The sequence below is a fragment of the Pipistrellus hanaki genome (genome assembly GCF_964339955.1).
Source record: "Pipistrellus hanaki genome assembly, chromosome: 3".
NCBI classification, from domain to species: Eukaryota; Metazoa; Chordata; class Mammalia; order Chiroptera; family Vespertilionidae; genus Pipistrellus; species Pipistrellus hanaki.
In genome coordinates, this window is record NC_140505.1 from 48,246,656 (window position 1) to 48,259,804 (window position 13,149).

Here is a 13,149-nt window from a genome sequence, read left to right on the forward strand (position 1 = left end):
CACCTCCGGAGTCCTGATTCCTGATTTACCTGATGAAGTCACTTCTCTGACTTCTGGGGAGGTGATCAAGCTCCCCCTTCCACTCACTTGGAGTGGGCCTGACTGACTGGGGCCCCTACCTTACCGTTTATGTCAATAGGTCCAGAGGTATCCATCCACTTTCTCCAGATGCTGGCCGGGTCCTGGGCTGAGGATTGAGACAACCTGGAGACCCTCTCTTCTCCCCCTCCACTGCCCACCCCTGTTCAATTCTGCTAAAATCAGAAGCATGGTGGCTTCTGGAGGCCTTGACTCATGCCCCCGGGGCCCAGACCCTGTGCACCCACAGAAGGCCAGAGCCAAACACAGTTAGCTTCCTGCAGAAGACCAAAGAAATACCAAGCTCGCTTCCAACTCCAGGAATAATTTCCAAATCAGAGTGAAGAAACACAGAGGGCTTCACTTTTTTTTTTTTTTTTTTTTTTTAAAGATTTTAAAAATTTTATTGATTTTTTACAGAGAGGAAGAGAGAGGGATAGAGTTAGAAACATCAATGAGAGAGAATCATCGATCAGCTGCCTCCTGCACACCCCCTACTGGAGATGTGCCCCCAACCAAGGTATACACCCTTGTCTGGAATTGAACCTGGAACCTTTCAGTACGCAGGCCAAGGCTCTATCCACTGAGCCAAACTGGTTTCGGCAAGGGCTTCACTTTTTATAACCTTATAGCCTCCTGGGGTCTTTGTCTTGCAGATATGGTTCCGCCCCCTTTCTTGGATTTACAGGAAGGCCCCTAGGTGTTGGGGTTCCCCAAGCCATATCTGATGACCTGTCCTGGGGCCAGCAATAGTGACCCTTTTCCCCCTCCCCAGGGCAGTGCATTGTTCACAGTTCTTATGGCCTGACACGCCTTGCAAGACCAGTTTCCTCCTCAATACATTTTAATTTGTGAATTTGTATTAAAAAGTACAAACAAAAATTCAATATTATACTTGAAGGGGTAGCCAGAGAAATTAGGATTAGGCATGAAAAATAAATAAAAGGCATCGAATGAAAAGAAAAAGTTAAATTATTTTTGTTCACAAGTAAGATGATTATCTTTTGAAAATCTTAGTCTACACACACATACACACAAACCTGTATAAACAATAAAAAAGTAAGCATATGCAACTAACATACAAAATTAATTATATTTCTATAAACTAATAATAAAAATACCAAAATGAAAAAGATATATTTATTTTTTTGTTTGTTTGTTTTATCTTTATTGTTGAAAGTATTACAGATGTCTCCTTTTTTCTCTATTGACTCCTTGTAATCCCCCTTAGTCCTTCACTATAAGTAAGTCCTTCACTAAAATAACCATATCAATGCCTACTTTATATTAAATATATTAAGCTATTTAATTAAAAGGCATTGTTAGACTACTTAGGAAAAGGAAGACCCAATTATGTACTGCTTCTAATAAATGCACTTAACATGTAATGATGAAAATACATAAATACAATAAGTAGTAAAATATTATATTCTGCACAGGAAACATAAGCATTGAGGCATGGCTTTAATACTATTAAACCAAAAACAAAACTCATATTTAAGGAAAAAATGGCACTAATTATGATCAACGCTTCATTTTTTTTAGTAAATTCTATTTGTTATAAATGTATTTGTATTAATTATAGAGATTTAAATTATATTGAGTAAAAACAGTGCTAACAGAAGATATAGACAAGTCTAAATCATATACTCTCTAGGTAATTGATACAGCAACTTGACAAAATTTCATTTTGGTTTTAGAAAAGCTGAATTTTACTATCAATCCCCCTACCTACCTGACATTTATAGAACACCAAACCCCAAAACAGCAGACTTTACAAATTTACATTTTTTGAGCACACATTGCACTAGCACTAAAACAGAATATATGCCAGTTATGAAACAAGTATTAATAGACTAAAGAATGTTTGTGGATACAGACAGTGTGTTGATGGCCATTGGGAGAGGAGTAGGGCCTGGGTGGAGTTTGGTAAAGGAGGGGATGGGGGACATGTGCAATAGGGTCAACAATAAATTTTAAACAAGAAGAAAAATCTAATATAAAAAAGGAATATTTAAGTCTGTAAAGAAAGAGCTCTGTCCACAATACATTAGTTTGTAAATCAACAAAAATAAAATATTTAAAGAAATACCAGCATGTCTAAACAAAGTATATATCAAGAAAAACATCATCAAATTTTTTTTGAACAAGTGATAATGAAAACAACACATATCAAGTTGTTAAAGGCCATAAGAGCAATGTTTGCATAAACATTTATAGCTCTAAATGTTTATGTTACAAAAAAGAGAACATTAGCTAGAAAAAAAGAAGATAATAGTCACAAAGTAAACAAAAATGAAATAATAAAGATAAATGCAGACATAAATCAAATGAAACAGATAGTTCAAAGGGGGTAAAAATCAATAAAACTAAATCTGATTTTCAAAAAAAAGTGATGAAATAAATAAAAATATAGTTACATTGGTTTTAAAAAAGAAAATAAACATATTAACAATGTCAAGAATGAAAGAGACCTACATTCATATTTGATATGAAATATATAATCAGATGTAAAAAGAAAAGAAAACAAGTCTCCATTTACAATAACTTTTTTTAAGTAAAAAATAAATGTAATGAAAAATGTGCAGAACTTATTCAACTCAACAAAAAGAAGAGAAACAATCCAATTAAAAAATGGGCAGAAGACATGAATAGATATTTCTCTAAAGCGGACATACACATAATCAAGAAATATTATTTTAAAAAATGCTCAACATCACTAATCATCAGAGATATGGAAATTAAAACAATAATGAGGTACCAACTCATACCTACCAGAATGGCTACCTTCAATAAATTGACAAACAACAAGTGATAGTGAGGATGTGGAGAAAAAGGAACCTTTGTACACTGTTGGTGGGAATGCAGACTGGTACAACCACTATGTGCTCTTTGAGACAGCATGGAGGGACCTGGAAAATATGCTAAGTGAAATAAGCCAGTCAGAGAAAGACAAGTGTCCCATGATCTCTATTTAGATGTGGAATCTGATGAATAAAATAAACTGATGAACAAAATAGATCCAGAGACATAAAAGCATGGAATAGACTGATGAATCTCAGAGGGAAGGCCAGGGTTGGGTAATGAGTGGTGAGAGATTAACCAAAGAGATCATCCATAACTCATGGACACAAACAATAGTGCAGTGAAGCCAGGGGAAGGGGAGTGAGCAGGGTGGAAGATGTCAATGAGGTAAAATGTGACATTTATAATATTTTCACCAATCAAGATAATTAAAAAAAAAAGAATAAATTTAATGAAAAATGTCCAGACCCTAATACTAAAATCTGGAAAAATATTGCCAAGGTAACTTAAAAAATACCTAAATAAACTGAAAAATACAGTGTGGAGGTTTTGCATTATCTGATTTCAATACTTACAATTAGGCAATTTTAAATAAGAGTATTGACAGAAAACTAGACATTAAATTATAGGTTATATTTTATACAGCTGAATATGAATCTATTATAATCTGTACAATTTCCTGTCAACCTCAAAAATTTTCATTAGAATATAGTGAAAAGCAGATATACTGGACATAATTTCTTGAATACTTATTTATTTACTTACTTACAATGCCTTCAATATGCTGAGTTACTAAAAACTGTGAATTATTTGAATTCAGTATCTTCTAATTAATATTTAGCTATATATTGCTTCTTATTTTAATTATTTCTCTGGAAGTTTCAAATAAAATATTGAATTATTAAGTAGTATAAGTTAAGAGATAATCATTACCAATAAAGCAAGTAATTTAGACTATTTTAGTCAACCAGAAAATTCTATATATTGATTTAACATATCTTTGCTTTTAGCTATGCATTGTTGGAATATAAAATAGAAATAGACTCTTCTATAAACAGATCAAAACTCTAATCTAGTTGACTGTTTAATACAAATATATGAGATAAGAGGATAGAGGATAAAAAATATGGAGAAAAAAATTGTCAACATCAGAAAGTAAATGGCCAAATAGAGTATGAGAACAGTAAATATGACAGGGGGGAAAATAAAAAAATAATAATAATGTATCTTATATTGCTAACAAAATGTTTTATTTTCTACCTATATTCAAATATTTATCTAGAAAATAACACATATGTCATGCTTATATATAAACAGAAATGTATTTCTATTATATTCATAAACAAAGGCCCAACTTTACAATAGTATTTGGTGACATTTATAATATGTCTTTCCTGGCAATGCAAGCAATTTGACCAACATAAAAATTGTGTACAATAAGACATGAAACAATTCATCCCTCAAACACTGGAATTAAGTATGAGTACAACAGATGAAGTGGAAATCACCAGTAATTCTACAGTATCATAAAAAGACATCACTACAATTAATTTAAATCTCAGAATAGATTTAAGAACCTATGCTGAAATAAATTTGTAAAAATAGAAAAAAAATCATATCATATTGTCTTTTTCTTATAGTTCAAATAGTTCCTTTATTGAACCTGTATGTATTGTGACATTCTTTTGTAAAAAAGTTTGGGATTTTTCTCATCTTTATAATAAATTTCCAAAATTTCAAACTTAGACAAAAAAATAAGAGTTTTTCTCTTATTATATCCCATGTGGACCAATATTCAAGGGAATCAGTGTTTCACCATTTTCCCCTTTCGGTAGACTCTCTTATATCATAAGGACTGAAAGTCTTAAATATACATTTCACAGAATCTTTTCAGGAAGAATTTCTGTCTAGAATCTGACACTGAAAGCTACTCACATGCTTTTGAAGTTGGGACAGAAGAGAAAGTCCCTGTTGCCTGAGGCCATTAGGACTGCGTGGATTTGTGCCAGGTTGCTCAGTGCTAGGTTGTGCCAGCATCAGTCACATCAGTGCTTCACAAAGACCAGATAATTGACAGTCATCTGATTCCTACAGTTTCTGTGCTTTTCAGACTTCCTGAAGCTAGGGGAGACTTCCCTAACCCCTGCTTACAATGCCTTATCGATGATTTTGTACAGCTTTGACTTCTTTGGAAGGCACAATAGAAGGGGTCATTGGGGAAAAAAGGGACATATGTAATGCTTTCAAGATAAAAGTTAAAAACAAACAAACAAACAAAAAATACACACACACACACATACACACAATAAAAAACTGGAAAGCAAATCTTTTCTCTTGATGCCGAGTAACACACCAAACAAGGTTCCACTTTTTCGCTACCTTTTACTGCAAAACTCTTCAAATTCTGTTCTTATTCTTCCAGTTACTTTTTAATATTATACTGTGAACAGCTTTTTCAGGTGTCTTTGCCCCCAACAATCTGCTGACCCTGCTCTCATAGAGGTCAGTGTTGATTGTGCTATTGCTAGATTCAATGATCAATGTTTATCGCTCATCTCACTTGACAGTTCTCTTCCCTTTGGCCAACTTCATTTACTTGACTTCTAAGAAATGCTGCTTTCTCAGTTTTTCTCACCAGCTGTTTCTTTTTAATCTCCTTGGATGTTTCATCCAGTGTCCCAGGTTTCTGTTCATGGTCCTTTTCCACATTCTTTTGGTCTCATTCCATCTCACATTTTTAAAATTGTCTATACCAATTTATGTCTTAATCCAAAAATAATCCTCTTCATGTTTGCATACACAAATATCTATTGGAGATCTCCACTTGACTATCTACTAAACATCTTAAATTTGACAAACTCAAATAGTAGAAAAACTGAGAAGCCCAAAAGTGTCAACCTGATATTTCAGTTATTTGAATTATGTCCCATATTCAGATTATCCCATTGCATTTTGGTAATTCTATATGTCAAATTGCACAAATGAAGAACTTTGGAGTCATTTTTAAATCTCCTCTTTATCTCACACCTTATGCCTACCCTTTCATTAAACCCTGCCCCTACATTTAAAATATATCTTGAATACAACTCTATCTCACCCTCTCCAATGATACGACCTGGTCTTAGCCATATTCTTTATCCCCTTTATTACCATAATTCCTCATTATATGTCACATTGCTTTTACTTTTATCTTCCATGGTTTGTCCTGAATATGACAGAGAAAGTGTTTTTAACCATAATGCAAAGTGTTTTCCTTTTTAAATCAATACCTCTGCAGTGTCGTTTGTATAATAAAAATTAAAACTAAAGTCTTCATAATAAATACTTTCCTCTTGAATTACAGTTCTAACTTCCTCTTCTACTTTCCTTCCTCTATCTCACTGTGAAAATAACACACTCTCTTTTACCCTTTTCTGGCCAATAATTCAGGAAATCCTATATTCCTGCTTTTGTAATAATATATTTTAATATAATTTATCACCTCAAATTCCTACTGCCAGTGTCTATTTTCAGGCCCTCGAATATCTTGCCTGGATTATTTTAGATCTCCTATTTGTTTTCTAATCTGTAATCTTTTGCTATTCAAAATTTGCACCTTACTTACTAGAATGATGTTCCCAAATTATAAATCTGACCTTATTATGCCACTGTTCAAAAACTTCCAATTACACTCAATACATTTTAAGGCATTCAGCATTTTATTTGCTATTGAGCCTATTCAGCTCTATATTTCTGGATTATTATAATGATTTCTCCATTTATAGAACGTACTCAGCAATTTTACACCTCAAGACTTTTGCTTAACTTATTGCTCTTGCTGGAAACTATTCTCATTTCTCAATTTCTATCCTTTTCACTTTAGCCTAGGTCAATTTATGATTTAACCAATTCTGTAAGAATCCTTTCACTGTTACAGCATACTTCTGAAATGCATTGAAACTTGTGTTGATGCTATTGGTGATGATTTCCCTGGAAGAAAAAAAAAATCATGTTTGTTTTTTTTTGTTTAACCATAATCCTCAATGTTACTTGGAGCTATGTGAGAAAATAAATGGCTGATAAGTAATATGTCTTGCTGTCACTTTCCCCATTAGCAGCATGGTGATAATAATATTCAGCTTGTCTGCCTTGAAGCACTGTTAGATCTAAATAAGATGTATGTGATACTCTTTCTCAACTGGTAAGCATGATAAAAATATCTCGGTGTTATTCACTGAGAAGTCCTTTTTCTAAAAGAATGTTTATTGCTATTTAAAAGCTATTGCAGTCTTTAAAGGTGAATTTTCTCTTGAATTGTTGCAAATGTATGTAATATCCTCTGCTATGATCATAGACACAAAAATAGAGTGCCGATTACTGTATTTTTGAATAGCAGAATCATTATTAATTCCAGCCCTGATGTTGGTACCTCATGAGTGCCATAATGTTTCAGAAGATATTATGGCAAAAATGATGTTAACTCAACAGTCAAAAGGAAACCAGTACACACAACTTTATTACTTGAACTGTCATCAATGCAAGCACTAATATATTATTAAATTATATATCAGGAGTGATATTCCCAATATTGAGTATTTTTCAAGTATGTTATTTTTCTTTGTCTATTATATACCTATCTAATAACGTTCAAACTTTAATATGTTAAAATCTATCAACGTTTACTTTTTTATTGAGAAATAATTGATATCTAACATTATATTAGCTTCATACAACATAATGGTTCCATAATTTGTATATATTATCTATGCTATTTTGTAGGTTGTATTTTATTTAGTTGATTGTTTCCTACAAATTATTTTTTAAAACAGTAAACCAAAACCATCACACTACAAAGAGAAAATATTAATAATCCCAAGTCTGTTGAAGCAATGTGAAGCTTTATTTATATTTATTTCAAAAAAGAACTCCAGGTACTGATATCTTCTTTAGTGAATCCATTGAAACATCAAAAAGAAATAACATTTTATGTAATTCTCTCTAAAGAAATAAAAATACAGGACAACTTCCCATTTTGTAATACAACAGTTCAACAGAACCTCCTTAAACAAAGACCTGAAAACATCATGTACTTTGTGTGTGTATAATATATAGATATTTAATCTCATATAGCACACATTTCTTTTTTATTTCCAGCTGAGCTCCCTAACTCTCCTTACTCAACCAAGTTATTAGAGAGAACTGATCTATTGTGACAGTATAATGTATTCACTGGTTCTCCTCCAGAATCAAATAAGACATGACAGCCTATCCAATTATCAAAAGTTTGGCAGGTTATTGTCTTTTTAGCATATGCTGTCGTCTGTGTGTGTGTGTGTGTGTGTGTGGTATGTGGTGATAGGCTTGCTCATTTGCTAGTCTAGGTCTCAAACTTAGCTGCTGGCTTCAAGAATGAAAGCATTCCATTCTTTCTTAATATGGGAAGTGTTCATCAATTGAAGTTTATTTCTCTTATATTTCCTTGCATCTGCTAGTTTTAAATAAAAATATAATTTCTTGCTTAATCCAATTATTACAGAGGAATGAAAAAAGTTTACATCCTTTCCTATGCTGAACAAAGATGATCCTCCCAAATCCATTTTTTATATTCTGAATTTTCTTTTAAATCATTAAAATGAAAAAAAGTTACCAAGTAACATACCATGTGTTTAAAGATTTTCCCCACAAACACATTTAAATGACAAGAGTACAAAAATCATAGATTTTAGTGAACTTACAATTTAATGTTTGTTTTGTGCCCCCATCCCACCCCCACACACAATTTGTTTTGGTTGTCAGTGACATTTATTTAAGTCTCTTCAGAATACCAGATCGATTTTTATTTTCTAGACTGTGTTTGCAATAGAATCCGTGGGTTTACTTTTTAGAGGTTATAAAAAAGAAAAAGAAAAGGAGGACAAGGAGGAAGTAAAGGAGGAGGTGTGGGAAGAAGAAGAAGACGGAACTATAACTATGGAAAAATAACATTTATTTAATTTTTGGCTCAAAATATTGCTCTATGGGCAATAACACTAGTAGCTCAGTCACAAGATACTTTGCTGTTACAATAACCATCAGGACACCTTGGCCTAAGGGAATCTGCCTCCCTGTAAAGTGAGAATGGAATGTGGGAACTGGGTTTTTGGGGCCAGAATTTCAGCCACTCTCCTGGGAGCCCCTTCTTTAGGAGCAAAGCAGTTAATTTCCACCTGCTGAGAGAGGCCTTAACCTTCTGCAGCAGGAGATCTAGGCTCTTACCCCCATTCTTCCCAGGATAAAATGTGTAAAGCTGGATTTACTTGCTGTAAACTATAAAACACCAAAAACTACTTGTCTTCCTACACTCAGAGTGCTATTTCAGGGAGAAAAAGAAGCATATTTGATTAGATGGAGGTATTTCAATACTTGAAGATACAAATATTAAAGAAGAATTTAAGTATTCCAGATGTCTTTTATCATTTCCTGCCTCATATTTTCCTTCAAATCTTTATTCTATGAACTAGTGGCCCGGTGCCCAGATTCATGCATATTGAAAGGAAATCAGGAATTTCCACGTACCCAGGAGCCTCTGGGAAATCCTATGGAGAGTCTGTCCTCCTCCCCAGAGCTTCCTGAAAAGTATTTCCAAATGTCCCTCCTGCAGTCAGGGTCATGCCTTGCTGGCTGGGAGCTCCTTTGTGGATGCTGTGGACCATGCTGGATGCTTTTCACCACTCAGAGCCAGATAAAGGACTCTCCAAGGTGAACAATGCAAAGTTTAGGTATCTTGGGGGACAGGGGTGTTCTGTTGCCCACAGCCCCTCCCTTCAGATCCATCTCTCTTTAACTCTTAAGTAATTTTTGTGTTACTGAATGGATTGTCAGTGGCCACAAAATTTATATTGTTGCCTGCCTCTGTAGCTCTGGAGCAATCTGTAAGGGATGAGATTTGATATCAATGCCTGATGCAGAGTTCCAGGAGCCTGGCAGGAACATCAAGCTCGTCCTGGTTACTCCTAGTGTCTCTTCTTCAACTGTTCTTCGGAGATTGCAACTACAGGCTTACGGGGTATGAGGGATGTATCTGTTCACTATGCGGCAGGCAGCTGGAGAAGAACCAGAGCTGGAGCTAGGCACCATGCAACACACTGCTCCTGCTCACTCTGGCCCTGCTGAGCCTGCCACCACCACTGCTTGCTGCTCTGTAGCACTGCTGCAGAAGAGGGAGAGGCTCCCGTCGCCAAAGCTGCGCTCATCAGCCGTGAGCCCAGCTTCTAGGTGAGCTGCACTCCCACTGTGGGAGCATATTGATCACCAGGGGCAGCTCCTGCCTCAGGCCTATGTACATTATAGCGACTGGTCAACCAGTCATTCTGGTCATTCCAATTAGTCTGGTCATTCAGTTGTAATGGTTGCTTATGCTTTTATATTTGTAGACTAAAGGCCTGGTGCATGAAATTTGTGCATGGGACTGGGGGGGTATCCCTCAGCCCAGCCTACACCCTCTCCAATCTAGGACCCCTTCCAGCCTGATTGATGTCTAACCGCTCCCCTGTCAGCCTGTTTGCCCTCAACTTTCCTCCTCTGCTGGCCTGGTCACCCCTAATGGACCTCCTCTGCAGGCTAGATTGCCAGCAACTGCCCTCCCTTGTAGGCCTGGTCCCTCCCAACTTCCCTCCCTGCTAGCCATCTTGTGGTGGCCATCTTGTGTCCAAATGGGGGCAGGATCTTTGACCACATGGGGGCAACATCTTGTGTGTTGGAGTGATGGTAAATCTGCATATTACTTTTTTTTTAGATAGATAAAGGCCTGGTGCATGGGTGGGGACCAGCTGGTTTGCCCAGAAGGTTGTCCTGGATCAGGGTGGGAGTTCCCTTGGAGCATGGGACAACGTGGGTAAGGAGCCTGTGGTGGTTTGCAGCCTGGCCATGCCCCCAGTAATCCAAGCAGAGGCCCTGGTATCTGGGATTTATTTATCTTCTACTGAAACTTTGTAGTCTGGAGCAGAGCCAAGCCTTCTGCTTGCTCTGTGGTGGCAGCCATTTCTGTTGGGATTTATTTATCTTCTATAATTGAAACTTTGTAGCCTTAAGCTTAGGCCTGGGTCAGCCAGGGTGTGTGGGAAGCTTGACTTCCTCCATCGCTAGGGAAACCCAAGCCTCCCTCCTGCTAGTTCTGTGGCCACAGCCATCTTGGTTGGGTTAATTTGAATATTTGTTCCTGACTGGTTTGTGGGTGTGGCTTGTGATTGTAGCAGAGTGATGATTAATTTGCATATTATTATTTTATTAGATTGGATTATACAGGCCTCCAGATACAACCTCTTAATAAGCTGAGAGGCATTCAGAAAGAGCAAAGTAAATCCTTCCACCAGTAGGGATATTCTGGACAAAGATATGGGTGTATATTTTGTTCCAAAGTCATCATTCTGTCAAGACCTTCCACACTTAAACATCAGCAGTTATCACTAATGCCATCTGACCAGAGTAGAGACATGTAGGTTATTATCCAATGATACCATTAAAAAGGAATCCCTCTTTAACTTTACACATTATTTCCTAATGCAGAGCACTATAAAATGGCCATTTTATTAAAAGTGGAACCAACACCTACTTATGAATATTATTTCATCTGAATACCATGTCCTCCCATGTTATAAAATTGTATTTCTGGGAAGTTTTGATTAAGTTCCTCATTTTATTTCATTTTATGTCTGTCCTAAACTTTTGTGTTACTTAATGGACTGCCTTGGATTTTCTCATTTTGTTATTTAAATGTCTTATATACACACACAGAAAGCATACTCACTGCCTTTGTCAGTCTTATAATAAAGAGCAGGGACTCTTCTTCCAATAGTAAGAGCTTTCTGAAATTATTAAACTGTTATTTTGTCTCAAGATTCTAGATATATTTTAAAATCCTAATTCTCAGAATTACAAGTTATTGCATCCCATCTTTGAATAAGAAAATCAAACTTGGAAAGCTGATGTGCCTTACAAATTTGCAAAAACATTTAAATGTGTCATAATCAGAATTCCAAATAGCTCTGTCTAATTCTAAAACCCATTTCTTTTAAACTTCATTGTAGTCCAGCCCATTTTGTTTCTCAACTTAATTTTTTGACATCAGTGTCTTCAATAGCTTCTGCCTAATATGGGTACATGGTAGGATATACATAGTAAATATCTACAATGGGTGCTCAATAAGTATTTGTAGAATAATAAATATTTTCTGTTAGGTTTTTTTAAGGACCTTCATGAGAATGAGAAACAAACAAAGACAACAACAATAACTAAAACTCAAAGTGTAGATTATCAGCTAGGTAAATGTGGACACTTATGCTATCCTTTTCCTATTTTGACCTCAAGTAGTCAGAAGTCAGAAATATTGGAGTAAATATTGTGGGAAATAACTGAACTGACTTGTCTATCTATGGAACAGATGTTTATGATAGTCCCTGAATCATTGGATGCCATCTAAATTCAGACTTTAAAGTACTGGATTTCAGGGAAATTCTTATTCATTGATTCCAACAGGCTTCCCTGCATAATATGATTTGGATGATTGAAAACATATTCCCACTGACAAAACAGATGGGAATTGTAACAGATGGATATTGTAAAGATATGCCTAAAAGAGAAGGCCAATAGGCTGTCTCCAAATAAATTCAGAGTTGGCTTGGCTTAGGTAAATTTACAACTTCCACATGGACAGATATTTTTATGTTTTGTTCATAACTTTGTTTCATACTCATTCCATAGCCCCTGGAATAAATTAATTATTGAATGTATTGGGTTCAGAATGAACCACTAGCTCCATCTCAGAGAGGAAAAGAAATCCATATTAACTAAGTTCAATTTCATTGTTTTATTTAAAACAAAACATTCAGTTACTGACATAGGAACAACCATACACACGTCTGCAGATAGACTGAATTCTCCCCCTCTAGGTAGATCTACATGAAATTCAAATTATTTTATAAAATTGACTTTGTGTGCATGATAATCAGAGTCACTGGCAGATAAGATAGATTAACAAAATGTTTAATGATTTTGAGCTAAAATGACAGAATGAGCTCAATTCAACAAACATGAACTGTGCTACTGAGTAAAATTGCTAAGCAGCCATTGGCTACATTGTTCTTTCTTTCTGGACAGAGATGGAAAATATATTTACTTTGGTTAACCTGTTCTTTTATAAATCTACATCATACCAACATTTTTTTCTTACTGACTCACTGTTTCTTTAGAAAGGATAGTAAATTATGTAAACTCAAGCCTTGTATGGTGATAGGTGTATGTAATTAAATT